The following is a 16172-nucleotide window of genomic DNA, read 5'->3' on the forward strand; positions in this document are numbered from 1 at the left end:
TATCGATCACAAATAAAATATAAATTTGACGTATCCAGAAATCTGGCAACATTGTGCTTCGCATAAAACAACAACGACGAGTACAGGGGGAAAAAAATCGCTGAAAATCGTGAAACATCAAGCTCGTTTTCACGTTGATACAAAAGCTATTTCAATGAACATCGGCAATTTTCTGCTATAGCGTGGGTTGTTTAGCCATATAACGGCTGCTAGAGCGACCGTTCCGGTCCCTGGCCTCTATTATTCGACTGGCATTAACCATTTGCGGCAGTGAAAATGCAAAATCGAAAATTCGTGCCTGGACGATTAACGACGGGCCCGTGCGTTCGTCGCGTGATCCACGGACATTTCCGGCTTCTCGTTGATCTCTTAATTCACCGGCCGGAACGAAGTTCTCCCATTTCTGCCCCCTCGGGGCAACCAGAAGGGGGAGAGAGGCGTGTCGAATTGAAACGAAATTACTCGCCGGTGCGCGAATCGTTCGACAGCTAGTTGGGTAAGCACCTCGTGCTGTTAATGAAATTTTTGTTCTGTGATTTCGTTGGAATTTTTTTTCTCGTAACAGAGAAACGAAAAAGAAAGAAGGGAATAAACGGGGGAACAGAGAGGTAAAAAAAATTTTTTTCCCAACGAACGAACATCTGCGCTATACGTAGCTTAATTGTGGGGCACTTTTGTTAATCGGCCAAAGCTCTTGATATTTTTCAGAGGTCCGTGTACGAATTTCGACGAGGAGATGCTTTTTCGAGAAATTATTGCGTTGGATTAAAAATTCGACGTGTTGAGACTTTATTCCGTTATGAAAATCTTGAATTTCTCTGTCATCGGTACAATTATTCATAAATCTTCCATATTCGTTCATTTTCGTGTAATGAGAGTCGCACTCTTACGAGGAATGTTGTACGTGGTGGGCGAATTTTTCGTGAAGAGAATGACGGGAAACCAGGATAACGATTCTTTAAACATGATATCTTATGCAAAGAACGAAATTGTGTGAGTGAAGTTGCTACGCCGCTAAATGATTTTTCGCTAGTTCCTCATTTTTTAATATTTCTTCACGAAACTTCACCTATGAAACTTTTTACAGAATTTTCCCTCGTGAGCCGTTTGATCCTCTTCCGTATTACTTCGAAGAGCATTATCTTACGACACTTTTAGGGCGTTACATATAACTCGTTTACAGAAGATCTCATAATCGTAGGATTATGAGGCTGCAGTTCCGTTATGACGCGCTAAAAATCATCGAAGCTACCGGATAACAAAGTTGTCTTCTAATTCCACTAATCGCCACTTTAAACTAAACGAGCTGTTGATTCGATTAACCGTGCAGGTATATTGATTACGTGTACGCTGTAATGATTTTCCATCCGCCTATGTGCGTCACAATTATGATTACGTTAGAATTAAGATGAATAGGTGATAAGATGTTTGAAAGATTCTGTAGAAACGCTTCAAAAGGAACGGTCCGCCAATAATTGAAATTTCAAAGAAAAAGCGTGATTGCACTAAAACAGGAATTTTTTCGCCATTTCATTTCATTCTTTCGCCTCACTTTCAGAAAGTTCCAGGTACCTTATGACATTTCATATTTATTTATCTTAAAAAAGTACAATAAAATTGTCATCCAACGAGATCGAAAATTTGGGCAGAATTTACTTATAATTTATTTCATTTACGGATTTATAGCCCAGAATTATCATCGAGTCAAAGGGAACATAAATCCTTTGAATGGTTCGTTAATATAACAGCACAGCGGAAAGTTAAGTTGAAATAATCCATGGCTCGATTTATCGTTGGTTGATCCCCGTGTCCTAATTCGCGAGAGTTCGCTCAGCTTGGTGAACGAAGTTATACACATCGATAATTCTGGGTGACGCATCGTTTTCGACAACGTGTGACAAACGTTATTCCTTGCGAAACGATAATCGCGCGATCCCGTGAGACACATGTGAAATTTGCGTCCCATCAAATTCGATGTTTCGTCGTGTCTTTTGACTTCGTCTCGCGATACAAGCGGAATTTATTTCAAAAATTGTCCAACGATGCCTAGGACGAAAATTTAATTAGAGTTCTACTTCGTTCAACTGCCTTTAAATTCCATTCGAATTCCATTAACGACCTGAAAACAACTGGACACGCTATCGCCCCGTGCCGATAAACTACTCTATAGCGTTAATCGTGTTAATCACGTTCTCGTGATCGCTCGAAATTCAGTTTCAATTTCTTTCTTTAGCAACGATGAAACGAGCTAAGCAGCTAATTATATTTTATTAGAAGAACATGGTAAATGCTGTAATTAAGGACCACGTGAAAAAAATGTCAGAATTTCTCTTTTGTTCATTTCCTGGCTTCTTTATCACTTAGTGGCTAAAAAAATATATCTTAAGAAAAAATTGTTGAAAATGACTTGAAAGACTCGAAGATACAAAACCATTTGAAAATAGTTGCTCCAGAATATTTTATCAAAGTAAATTTATAAGAAATTTATAAGTATTTCTAAGAGAAAACTTTAAAACGGCGATTTTTTCATAATTCACACCTACTCTAAATTCTACGACAGAAGAGGACAGGATCGTAAAATGATCGTACGTCAGATTGAACCAACGTGAAGACGTCCGATAATCGCGTTATCGCTGCAGGCTCGAGACTAATTTGATTAGCCTCTTGTGAAGGATACGGCAGGATTCTCCAACGGAACTGATCTGTCTTCCAGTCGATAGAGGACAATTTGGTGCTTGTAGAGCGAAAAAAGTTAATGTGATTATCTCGGAATTTACCGAGGACTTTGGGAGAACATTGTAGTTCAAAGTCTTAAGAATTTTCTTAACTTTAATGGATTTTTGGAGAGATACTACGGAAAGCCAGAATTTATTGTTTCTAGAACTCAAGATAGAAGATTCGTTAAGTGTTAGTTTCTAAATGAATATAATCTAGCAAGCCGAACATACTATGAAGTTTTTCAATTGCTATTCATCGAAACGAAAAAAAGTGAACAACTATCAGCACCCTCTTCGTCGTTCGATCAAAGATGTATAGTGGCTTCATCTTCTTTTGTGCTTTAAATTTGTACGTTAATTTGTACGAACGTTGCATGAACGAGCGTGCAAACTGGCGAACTACGTGTTACGGCCGGTGTAAATGACTGATAACGCAGCTAATAACGATCGAATAACGCGAATACTGAAATTTCCAGTCAGTCACGAAGCTTCGAGCGACGCAAATTGAGACGTTGCAACGGTATTAACCGCGTTACTAGCCGTTTTGACGCTGGATCCTCTCGAATCGAGTTGGACAAAGCTCGAAGCACACTTTCGTAATGTTTGCAGATCGGTTGGGAATTAATTTTGCGTTGGCCAATGAATTGAAATGATTTACGCTGATCAAGAACAAAATTGTAGTGTATTATGTTTGGAGACTAATGGTAGCTTCACTTTGTTATCATTGACTGTTTTTGAATTGATTTTTGAAGACCTGGGAACTTTTTCAACTTGTTAAACAACGATGCATTCTGCAAATGAAAACTGGGATCATTTTGCTTCGTTTCAGGAGCTCCTTTTCTTTCAACTGCGTTTAATTAAAGTCAATTAAACAAATCCTCTCTGTCTTAAGAATATTTAATATTGTATAAATATAAAATATAATTAAAATCAAACTTCCTATCAATTTAGTATGGAATATTATCATCACCAAAATTCTTAAAATTAATCTAACAAGATCATCTTTATATATGGAGGAGAAGTGCAAAGAAAAACCAATAAGGTCCTTAATTAAAGAAAATTGTGGGTAAAGTTAAACTCTAATTCTCGCTTCCAGGTATTAAAATATATTATTATACATAGCCATAAAGGCTTGGGAATCCATTTAGAAAGTGCTCTAGATAAATACAAATTTTCTATATTTTTTGTAGCGAAGAATCCATTTATACCACTTTTCCACTCAACTCGTTTACCACTCGAAATTATCTCATTACGTTCTAATATTGCGGCAGCAAAACTCGAGCGATGCGTACGTACAAATCGCTTCCGAACAATTTTTCAACCCAAACCACAATTCTGTGTCGATGGTGGATAAATCGATCTCAGAACAATCGCGACGCCAAAACCAGCTCGACTTTCCGGAACATCAACTTTTCCCTTGGATCGATCGTCGCCAGGTAAATGGCCGCGAACTGTATAATCTGAAAGCTTGGAACTCACAATCGAAACAGAAAGAGGAGGGAAGGTCGGACCTTCTATGTAGCGGAACGGAAACGCCGCAACTTTTCTGTTTCGAAAAAATGGAGAACACACAGAACGCAGCGTGTATAAAGTGAGCCGTTTTTATTCGTTTTTGCGTTCGCACTGTACTGTTGTTAAGCGAATGCAAGTTGCAACGTTGTCCCGAGGGACGTCGTTTCTTCGTCGGAATGGCAACGTTATCTGCGGCACTGGGTTCCCTTTAAATGCGTTTTTGCGCTGACAAAAGCGAAACCGGAAGCAGCGTCATCGCGTCTCTTTGGGCCGCGATTCAGCGTCACGGAACCTGGCTGAAATCTGTTGCTTTGTCGAGTCGAGAGGAAAAGGTTCCGCTCTGTAACGACCGTAGTTGAAGAATAAAATGTCGAAGGTGCGGAAGTAGCTGGTTTCGCGTGTTTAAAGTGCGATGGATTCGTGATCGCGCTGGAGATAAAATGTAGGACGTCGATGACATTTATGCATTTATTTTATATTTACTCCATCGACGATCTGATTTTCATGATGCAGTCAGTCTAGTGTTTCAAGCTATCCGTTTAGAATTCGAAATAGGAGATTATAGATCATGTGGACCTGTATGGACGATATTAGCAGATTCGAGGTCGATAATTTTATTGATATCGTAAAGTATCAAACCGCAGATTTCTACAATTATGAGAAAGATTTATAGAGCTCGTCGTAAAATATTATGTTCTGTATTGTTTATTACTGATAATTCGAATAGTAACAGTACCCGATAATTGGCCTGTCTGAGTCCTCTTGCACAATTGAATACTAATTCAATGACTAACGAAATTTTACTAATTGTAAATATCGACAATTGGAATAAATCTCGTAATAAAATAAATGAAATTGAACGAGCAAATTTTACAAATCACAGATTATCCGATTGTCTTACGTGGTAAAAAGCTGTGAAATTATAAAAGTGAAATCTATCTATACTGACAAGTTACAAGTTATATATCATAAACCACACTTTTAAATTTTGCGATTTTGTGAGAATAATTATACTACGATCTATAACATTTATCTCTAGAAAATCATTCATTTTGTTACCAATCTCTCTGCTATTATACAAGAGAATTTTGAATTTATTCTTCATTACAACAGTTACTTATAACATTCTCCGAATAATATTATTTAACCCGTTCACTGCTGGATTTTACGGGTTCAGAATAGTGAACACGTATGTCGTATAGATCGTATGATTACGGTCTGAGCAGTGAAAGGGTTAAATTGCATAGGAAGACCTAACTCCTGGATGAAAGACACCGTGTTTCCTTCTCTTTCCTTCTCCTTGAAATTGCATCTTCGTAGAATATTTTAAATACCAAAGCCTTCAGGAAACTCTACGAAACTCTACGAAGAAGATCTATCGAGGAAAACAGTTTCTGGGAAACACGATAAAGACAGGAATAAGAACAGTTGACCCAAAATTTCGTCGGATACATTAAAAAGCTACGGTCTAATAAATTCTGAAACATGCCGAAAGCCTGTTCGACGTAGAGAACCGCAAGCCAGCGGAATTCTTCCGCGGATGTCGTCGTATAGGGATGCTCGACATTCTTGGCGAGCGAGTCTGCGAACGCATACGACAATAAGTCACGCTTGAATTTCCAATAGCGATGCTGCGCTACTCTTGCATCTTGTAGTAGACCATCGTTCCACCCTGGTATACGCAAATTTTGGCAACCTCGAGTGCTCGTAAATGCAACGTGCGGATTCGTCTTGCGCTCCCATCGCAAGATAACGACCGAGGCAACCGTAAAATTTCAGAGAACCGTGTGATTTTGATCGTGGATTCGTTAACACGTGAGAATTCTTTCTGGCGCGAAAAAATGAATTTTAAATGACCCATGAACCGTCAGGAACGATATTACGAGTTCGACGTGGTACTTCCAGGGAAATTTATGTGACAAGATCGATAAAATTCTGGATGAAAACTTCACAGTTTCATACATTCGTCTTGTATCGAGTTCTATAGTTACGAGTTTTGGAAAAAAAAACATTTTACGTTTATACTTGGGTTTGATGTTAACTTTAAAAATTTTACGAATTTTGGATTTGACACTAAAAGTATTTTATATATATATATATATTATCGATGAAAAATTTCGAATCACCTTCCAGGTTATACAAATACCGAATTTTCTACCAATTTTGCTATTTAACAATCAATACTGTAAATATCAATATTGATTTCCCCTCTTTTTACGGACCTTTATCTAAAAAGTTTTCCAAGGAAACAGCACTCTAAAGGGACTTTTTATGGGTGAGCAGATTCGAAATGTAACGACAGAAACGCTACACAGAGACAGGCGATGTTTGTTCGTGTGACGCATTCAGCGCGACTTCATTGAAGCTCGCCGTTCGTTTCTTCCTCCTTGCTGGAACATGTGCCCTGCCGTTCGCTATTGTGAATCGACCAGGCTGGCCAACGTTCGCCGGAAGCCTCATCGCGCGTCGCGAATGTCAACAGTGGCGCAAGCTTTGACCACTCTCGCGGAATGGATGACGATCTCACGACGAAACGTACGTTCAATTGAAAACGGTTCTTCGATTTCTATCGCTTTTCCAACGAACGTTGATATGTGACATTATTGAAGTTTAACATAGTCGTAGGTTTTAACAGGTTCTCGTAAACGTTTAGTGTTGTGATAAACAAAGCTGAAAACATCTTCGTACCAAAGAAGATATTTCGCATTTTTGAGACAAACATTTCTATGTTTATCCTCGATCGAAGATAAAGAACTAAATCTCAAATATACACTTATAGAGTCCCAAAATTTTGCACACTTCATCACGAAACACAGAAAGATGTTCTACCTAGGATCCTAGTCATACACGAAGACTCTCAGGTATCTAATCCCATGCATCGTTCAGCATCTTCAGAAGCGAACGTTCGTGCGTCAAGCCGCACGTCGCGTAACACCATCGCGAGAGACCCAAAAATCCATCGGCGGGACGCGAGCAATGAAAAGGATCCCTTACCTCAAAAGAGGCGATCAGAACGCAGTACTGTGGAAGGACAGGGATGCCGGACGATCCTGGCTACCTCGAGGGAAGCTCGCCCGGGCGGCATGGCTCCCACCTCTTCGCCCTGTGATCCTCCCGACTGCTGCCCGGCAGGGTGTCCTTCTTCCTCTGTTTGTGCTGATTCGTTTGGCAACCGCGGACGTTGTTCGCACAGAGTGGAAGTCGAAATACGTCGAACACAAGGAAATACCAAAGTATGCTTCCGTATACACCGTAGTAGAACAAAGATCCTTCAACGGCAGGACCTTAGAACTGGAGAGTGTCAAGAATACGCGTCACGACAACGACGACGACACGATTCTCATTCCGGTTACGTCTTCTCGGTGTACGCGTCACACTTGGACTGGTACGATACGCGTCGATAAGAGAGGAGGCGAGAAACGCGACAGAGCCGAAGGATCATCCGACGAGCGAGAAAGAAGAAAAAGTCGTTGATCGAGATGACGTTGGCTACTGTGAAGACAGGGAGCGTGACACACACCAGGTCCAGGGTTGGTAAAAAGGACGATCTCTCTAGGGAATCGTGGTCGGCTGTCGAACAGGATCAGAGAAAAGAGAGCACAGAAAACTAGGCACAGGACACGATGGCCCGGCCACTGCGCCGGCACTGAGGCTACGCCGCAGCCTCGCTCTCCTGCTACTCCCTCCCCTCTCGTTGCTCGACTCTCTCTCTCTCTCTCTCTCTCTCTCTCTTTCCTCGACTCTCGTTCCCCGCCTCTACCTCTCTCGCTTTCGCTCTCTCGCTCTCTCTATCTTTCTTTGCCTCTCCTTCTCCCTCTTCCAAGTTCAATTTCTCTCTCTAACCGCCCCCTACGCGTCTACCTCTCTTCTGTTGCACACACCTCTCCGCCACCCGCCGCTCTCTCTTTTCGGATCTCCGCCACCCCTGACACGCGCTCCTCACCCTCACCCCTCTTTCGCTATCCTCCTTCCTCCCTAGACGCAGTTTCTATCTCTGTTTTACTAGCCGCTGCATCCCTCTCGCTTTCTCGATGCTTCTTTCTTGATCGGGATAGGTGTTCGTGTTTTCGAACGCGCGCCCCTCCCGTAACCTTTTCTTGAATCCTCTGCTTCTTTCTTCAATGCCCGGTCCTCTTCTTTTCTAACATACATCAACCGGGCTTCGAGAGGTTTGTTTGCATTTTCTTGGTTTTTTCCGTTAACCTTTTTATCCTGTTCCTCGCCGCATCTTCGTTTCGAACGTTACCCATTCCCTATTCCTTTCGGAGAGTTTCTGGTTTCGTATCCTAATTTCTACTTTCTCGTTTTCTGTGGATTCGTTCCAAGCATCCTCTTGGTGATTTTTCTTACCACAATGTTTTACATGTTTCTTTATCTTTAGCTTTGCGCTATTTTTATCTGGGAATACATACCTATATTATATATATTATTTCGTATACATAAACTTAGGCTATTCGTTTTAGGGATGCTTCGAATTGTGACGTGTAACATTTGTTACACATCGTTTTTTTTTTATCTATTTCCTCCATTCAGTACCCTTTGCCTGTTCTTTCTGTTTTCTACCCCCAATCTTTCATTTCATTCACTTCCCTTCCCGTTTCTCGTTTTACCATCGTTTTATTAGTCGCTGCGAAGTATTTGCTATTAAACTATAGTATCGTCCAGTTCCTTACGTCGATTCCACTTATTTCACTCGTTGAATGCGTTCATCTTTCGCGACTTCACGTTTCACCTCCATCCTTTATTTACTTGTCACCTTTATTCTATCCCGATTTTAATCATTTTATGTTTTTTTAGATTCCTGTTTTCGTTCCCATATTTGTAGAATTTTCCATTCGTTTTCCTACCTCCATTAATCCTCTTACCAAACTCGTCCATTTCGTCCTCGTCATCCTTTATCGCAATTTTCTCAGCTTCTTCCTTCTCAGCTGCATCTTCGCCCGGTTTTCACCGAGATTTTCTTTTCCCATGTCCTGCATTCACAACCCTGTAGCACCCTTTTTGCTTGTTTTCCTCTCTATCCTTTCAATCCTTCTCTGTTTCCCTCCTCTTTCAGCTATAGCGATGGCACCGAGTTCCACGTCATCGAAAATTCTTGCTGTTCTACAGCGTTTCACCACAAAATTCAAGCCCGTGACGATCCTGGCACTCTTTCATCCCCCTCTAACCCTGCCGCAAACCCTTGTAGCGCCATCCTGCTGGCAGCCTCAACGATGAAATAAACACAATCCACGGAATCTCTCGATGTACCTCGTGAAACCACAAAATATTTAAGTCCATCGCGTTTCTGTTTGCTACTTCAAACTGGATGACGTCGAACAGTCTGCTCTTTCTTTTCTGCGAATCAACTTTTTCCATCCTTTAAATATTTGTAATATTTAATATTTAAGCTATTGCGAAATAAAAACGAGTAAGGATTTAATAGAAGAGCAGTATTCTAGGCATAATACAATCTCTTATTATTTTCTCTAAGTATTTCACGATATGCATAAAACGTTTAAGAATTCTAGTGAAATGTTTGCTCGAATGACAGATGCAATTTCTCTTTTAAAACGAGATCGATTTTCTTATCCCTTGGATCGATCGGTAAGTGAAAATATGGTAAGAAGAAAAAGTGGAGCCTCAAGGAGCCACGACCTTCGACGTGGCGATATGATCGAGGATAAGGTTCTGATTTGCGGCATGGTCGCATTGTTATGCTAATAATATTCCGCCACTGGGCTGCAAGCCGTCGATGCGATAAAGATTTTACCACGATCCGCGAAATTCCTGACAATCGCATTACAGATGATAATAAAGATAGTCGATGGACAAAAATACGGATTCTACGGTAACGTGATGTTCGATTCGTTGCGCCATGGTCACGTAAATCGAACTTCAACCCCCGAACTTTGCCCAATTTATAGGGAATTCGAACTCTTGGTCGTCGATTCTCTTTGAATTTTTCTCTCCAGAACTTGTTTTCCTCCCGAAAGAAAAGAATGACTTCCTTATGTGGAACTATTTTTCAGCAAACAAAAGCGCACGAGGAATTTCGCGGTTATTCCTCGATTCAAAGACATCTAACGTTGCGTCAAGGGGCAATTACAAAACTAGAAATGTCATTATTATTAGCGATATACACAAGCACATCGTAAGTAGGTTCGAATATTGACCGATCGGATTTGAGTGTTTTGTAAGTGTTTTAAAAAAATGGAGCAAAATTTTCCAGTAGAACTGAGTGTGAACACGACAGATACGAATACTTTAAATATACATCCAAACAGAATCAGAAACTGGTCAGATTTTACCAACGTTATCATGACAATTGTGTCTCATTATAGTACCGATGAAACTTCAAAGTATTTTGTACGACACACACAGTATATACTACATAAAAGCTCTCTACGATAAGCGTTTAAATATTTTCACTGGCCACTATACGTATTGAACTTGATGCCAATGCTAATTATTAGCGAAGCGTAACGCGCCCAGTTTCTGCAATACAATCGTTACCTACGCTACTGTTTGAATCGCACACTTACCTTTGATAAATTACATGCATGGAATGGTATCTCGATGAAACAAATTCTGACTATTGAGCGATTAAGAATGTTAGATATAAACTGTTCGCTCGGCCGAATAATTATTCTGTGATAAATGATATCAGGAGTAACGCAAATAAGACTGTCTGTTACTATGCGCAGCTAGTTTATAACGAGCAATAGGAAGCCCTGTCGCCACCAACGTATTACATTTTGCACCTGTAGAATTCAATAGTCGCTTACACCATTGTTGCTCTGTTTGTTTCTAGAGTGCCTCTTGGAACCACAGCCAAATAGCACAATTAGCATCTAAGATCTGGTCTCGGGCTTCGCTTTATTTCCAAACTTTAAAGGATACAGATCATCACAACCTCTTTTTCCTATAATTTCCGCGTCTTGATTTTGAAAATGCACGATGAATTAAAGAGCAACAGCAACTTACAACCTTCCTATGAAGTTATCAGTGTAAAAAATTTAATACAATCTGAACAAGTTCAGTGAAAAACGTACTCGGTATGCGCGCATTCGACAAGTTTTCCCAAATTCAACTCGATCTTCTCAGAAACAATATAATTTTAGTATTCCTCATTTCCGTTTTATTTCAAGTCATCAAATCTCTAACGTTGCTTACAGTGGCTACGAATAGTATTGTCACGCCATTGTATTACGTTGTCCGAAAGGTTTCTTTCGCTTTATGTGGAAATAATAGACACACAACGTTTTTTGTTTTATATTATTTTGTCGATCGATTGTACGTACGATCCATTTTGTTCTGTTGAGATAAACACCATGACATTTCACAGACTTGGTTTCACGTTTGTATGAAGGTGCACTGTTGTAAAAAACACGTTTGCGAAACAAAGCCACTTTCCGGACAACCTAATAAATATTTATTATATAATTTACGTACCAAACAATTAGAACCAACGACATTAAAATGTCATTTAATAATTTAATAATCGTTTTTTCATATATGACTACAAAGATACTACGGAAATGAAACATAGAACACTGTCTTGAATAATAATAGTATATGCCAATACCTCTCATAGTCACCATGTATCACACAGTTAAACTCACGCTGTATACTTACGCCATTGCTCTTTCTCGAAGCAAAGTCCGTATACAATTAACTTTGTGACGTGGGTAGACCTTTCTCGAAGATCTTAACCAGCGATCTACGACTGCTGCGATAGCGCGAGGCCTTCGTACATAGCGAAAGACCGCGAATTTCCTGGACGATTAATCTCGCACCTGGCGTCCTTGACCCCAGAAATGGAAAGGTTACAGCAGTCAAGGATGCGCATGCAACGTCTCCTGGCCCCGTGGTAGTCGAAAATCGATGACGGTGAACAAGGTTAGACCGCGACTTTCCATTTTGCGTGATCAACGGAGAGTGAAAATAAAGGCTCGACTTAACGAGCACCGTCGCAGGATGCAGTGTGTACGTGTGTCGTGATCCGTCGTGGACACGGTGCTCGAATTCGTGCCGCGAAAGATTTACGATCCGACAGTTTTGTCCGATTGATAGTGTTGCTCGATCGTGATCAGAAACTATTTGAGTTGTATAGGACGATGAAGGGGTTCGTACAATGTGGTAGAAATAACGGCACTTTGGTGCGCACGAATTTTGTAGCGTGAGAAGTGGAGGAATGGCGGTCAGGTGTTTCGTTCCTTAGTTGTAATTGAGTTTTGCATCGCAAAATTTCTAATATATTTATTGTACCAAATGTCCAACTTTTTTTTAATTAACACCTCACGAATCTTAAAGAAAAAAACGTGTGTGTATTACTCGTAAATTTCATCAACTGTATCATGGGAAGTGTTGTCTCCTTTTTTGTCCCCTATGATGTATAACTAAAAACCAGTAGGATTTTTGTACTTCAAAGCATCATAGACGTATCTCTCTTATCATAAAAATATCATCTCTAAACTCTAATTTTTTCAGTGTTATTATTTTATCACACTTAAGTTTACATTTTACTTTAAAAAAGACCATTTACTTGCTTTATATTTCTCAAGTTCTTTGTGTATTACGTTTTCGATTTTAGTTTGTGTGCTTAACGTTTTACAGATTTTCATTTCCTGGCACTTTCCCCTTGCATTTCTCACGCTCCATATTCAACCGCGTCGGAATATACGGTTACCTTTAATCTGCACGCGACTACCACAACAATGGTGTTCCATTTCGATCGTAGAATTCGGATGTTCGACGAGTCGACCGTACCACGCGACGACGCTTTTTTTCTAACAAAAATCGAACGGCAGCACGACGGACGAAGCGTCGGGTTCCCGTGGTGGCGATCCAGCCTTCGGGATTAGATTTCAATGGGAAGGTATTTGAAACGCACCGTGCGATGCATCGCCATTGGGAAACGAACACGCATCCTGAAATTCCGTTCTTTATGACAGGGAATTTTGCGATGAAATGATTTTATTCTGGTATCCCACGGAAAAGAGAGATTTTTAGTTTAGTATGAAACAGTGATGCAATTGAAAGTCGAAGTACCAGTAAAATTAGATTAAATTAAATTAAATTAAATGGCGTGAATTTCGAAACTCCAGATACGCGTATTTACCATCAACTTTTCATGCTGTCTTCTAGTCAATATAAGATATAAACACCAGTGATCCCAGTGATACCAGTAATACCAGTGATCCAATATTTGATATGTAATTTGGTGTGGTAAATATTTCACGAGATCAAATAGTTTGAAAATCTTTGATCCAAAACGAGAACATAGATATCGTATACGTTTAAGGACACTTCTGAATATCTAAGGGTAAAAAGCTCTTCTTTTCTTTTTCTCTGAAACTATATCATATCTTGAGATTCCTCCATTGCACCGTGTGAAATAAAACCTTCTACTACCACACCTTCTATTTTTCATCGGTGAAGAACTAACGAAGTTTCAACGATGATATAGTCGTCGGCCGTAAGTCGTTCTTCGAGAATTGTATCGACTAGAAGGAACAATGAAATTGCAAATATTTCACGAGAACAAACGAAGGAAACTGTTGGGAAGGAAAACGGATGAAAATTTCAAAATAAAGAAGATGATTTTCTTTTCTTAACCGCTTCTCGTGTAGAACAAAAACACACGATGACTCGGGATGTCTCAGAATGTCTTTTCAGCCTCTTTTTTGCGTTGCTAGAAAACTTCATAGGGACTATACTAAAAAGGGATGTATCATAAAATTCAGAAAGAAGATAAAAGAAATAATATAAAATAAAGAATATTATACGTAGCAGCAATTACAACATTCTTTTCTGTAATAAAGAACTTAGAAAAGTTTTCATGTCTCCTTGTACTTTCTCTATGAGCGTACACTCTCCTCTTGCATCTTCTACATCGACGATATCTTTCATATTTACGAAAATTCTTTTGTAAAAGTTTTCTCGAAAATTCTTCGTCTCCTTTGCAAATTTATAGTTTCTCCTTGCGTCTTCGTGTATCGTCGATATTCTCCTTATTTGCCGAATTCTTTTTTGAAAATTCTTCGGTCTCTTTATAAATTTATAGTTTACTTTTCCTCTGCCTTCTACATCGCATCGATATTTTTCATATCTATCAAAATCCTTTTATAAAAGTATTTCAAGGATTTCTAGCTCGTGGAAGCGAGGGGATATGAAGCGAAGAAAACAAACGAGGGAAACGCAATTTCGATCAGCTCGTATCTGTGGGATTTAATGGAGAAAAAATAGAGGTTGACGGGAAATTAACGTGGACAATGGAACGGGAGCATCAGCAGATCGCGACCTGTCAAGGCACGTTGTAAAATATATATTTTACAATCGGCCGCCGTTGCCGACAATTTTTCAATTAATCTATCGACCGGTGTCACGCTGCCCTTTTTTCGCTGTTCGTTCAACGTCACCGTGGTGACAAAAACTTTTACTATCCGTATCTCGACCAATTTTTCGACCAGTGTTTGCAAAATCCGTATGGAATTTCCACCATTACTTGTTTCACTTACTCTCGAACACGCGCCAATGAATTTCGACGTCTATCCTTTGTCACCGTGTAAAATGTTGCGTAGCTATCTGCATATGGAAGCATCTCCAGGCGCTGAATTTTGTTAAATTTTTTATCGTGTAATTTGGAGGTCTCGTGGTTTGCAATTTTTTCACAGAACTAGAATTCGATTTAATTAACCTTTGGATGACGAAAACTAGGTCAACTCTGACACGTGTAAATGTTTTACATTTATAATATTTTCAATTATATTTACTTGGAATGTTCGACAAAAATAAAAACAAAGGTTAAAAAATCTATATGAAACGCACTGATGCTTTTTTATTGATCAGCACCGCAGATTAAAAAATAATAGAAGTAGATATAAAAATATATAAAGATATAAAAAGTGTATCCTTCAAATAAATTGTAATATAAACATTCTATAGTAATCGTGTAGCAATACGCGACGTTTTATAATACACAGAGTATACCTTAACTGGCAACACAGGAATATCTCGTAAAGATCAGAATGTGTATATATTAAAAATATATTGTTGCATAAATCCTTTGGTACGAAGAAAAACATATAGCTGGTATAAGTCATCCTTCTATAAATAATGGAAAAAATTTCAATATCAAACTAATGTTTTTAAATGGAACGATATATTTTTTTATTCAAAATGTGTTATTCGAAAAGATACACGAATTTCCTTGCCAATTGACGAGGGAATAAATCGAAGGTGTGCTCTTGAGATAAAATGTTTCCATTCCGGCCAGAATCGCAGCGTATTCTTGGAAAAACTCTCGTTCTGTGGCCAGATCGATCTTCGACCAGACAAATTCGGTAGCGAACCAACGATGAGGTATCGTTGGTGGAAACTTTTTCCGGAGACTTGCGAACCACCGAAGTCCAGCTCAACGAAAAATGAAATTTAGGAATCGAGGGGGCGCCTCGCCGATATTTTGCAGCGTACATCGCAAGGTAGTAACACCGACTACCGACTTGAAAGAGGATTAAATCACGAGAAGTACACCTTAACAGGATTATTCCACGAGAATTCAGCTTAAACGTGGCTTGTGTTTGCGCTCAAGTGATGAAGTAGAATTTTAATTGACACTTTAAGCAAGAATTTTGCAATGGAAAATTTAGAAATACACTTATCGAAATAACCGATGAATCACTACTAGGAAACAGTTCTATGAACATCAACCAAGCGAACAGAAAGAAAGAAATTATCCGTATGATATCGCAATAAAGATTTATCGGTCTGTAACAGTTCAAAGATACGTAACCTAAAACTCTCATGCTATAAAAACCCATCGATTCATGGTTTTTCTACATTACTGCTTTATTAATCTTGCAGATCTCTCTAAAAATTCCTATCTCCTTAATCATCGAACTATCGATCGTGCATCCTCTCTATCTTACTCTTCCGTGAAACAAAATCCACCATAAGGTA

General features: G+C 39.3%; 1 protein-coding gene across 1 annotated transcript in view; it reads right to left on the reverse strand.

Annotated features, from left to right (window-relative positions):
• Positions 1–7831, reverse strand: part of LOC139996286 (A-type potassium channel modulatory protein DPP6) — a 119739-nt gene extending 111908 nt beyond the window's left edge. The window contains exon 1 of the mRNA XM_072020563.1: positions 7224–7831. The gene's annotated coding sequence lies outside the window, so the exon portion shown is untranslated. The remainder of the gene's footprint in view (positions 1–7223) is intronic.
• Positions 7832–16172: the final 8341 nt, after the last annotated feature.

Source organism: Bombus fervidus, chromosome 17, assembly GCF_041682495.2.
Source record: "Bombus fervidus isolate BK054 chromosome 17, iyBomFerv1, whole genome shotgun sequence".
NCBI lineage: Eukaryota > Metazoa > Arthropoda > Insecta > Hymenoptera > Apidae > Bombus > Bombus fervidus.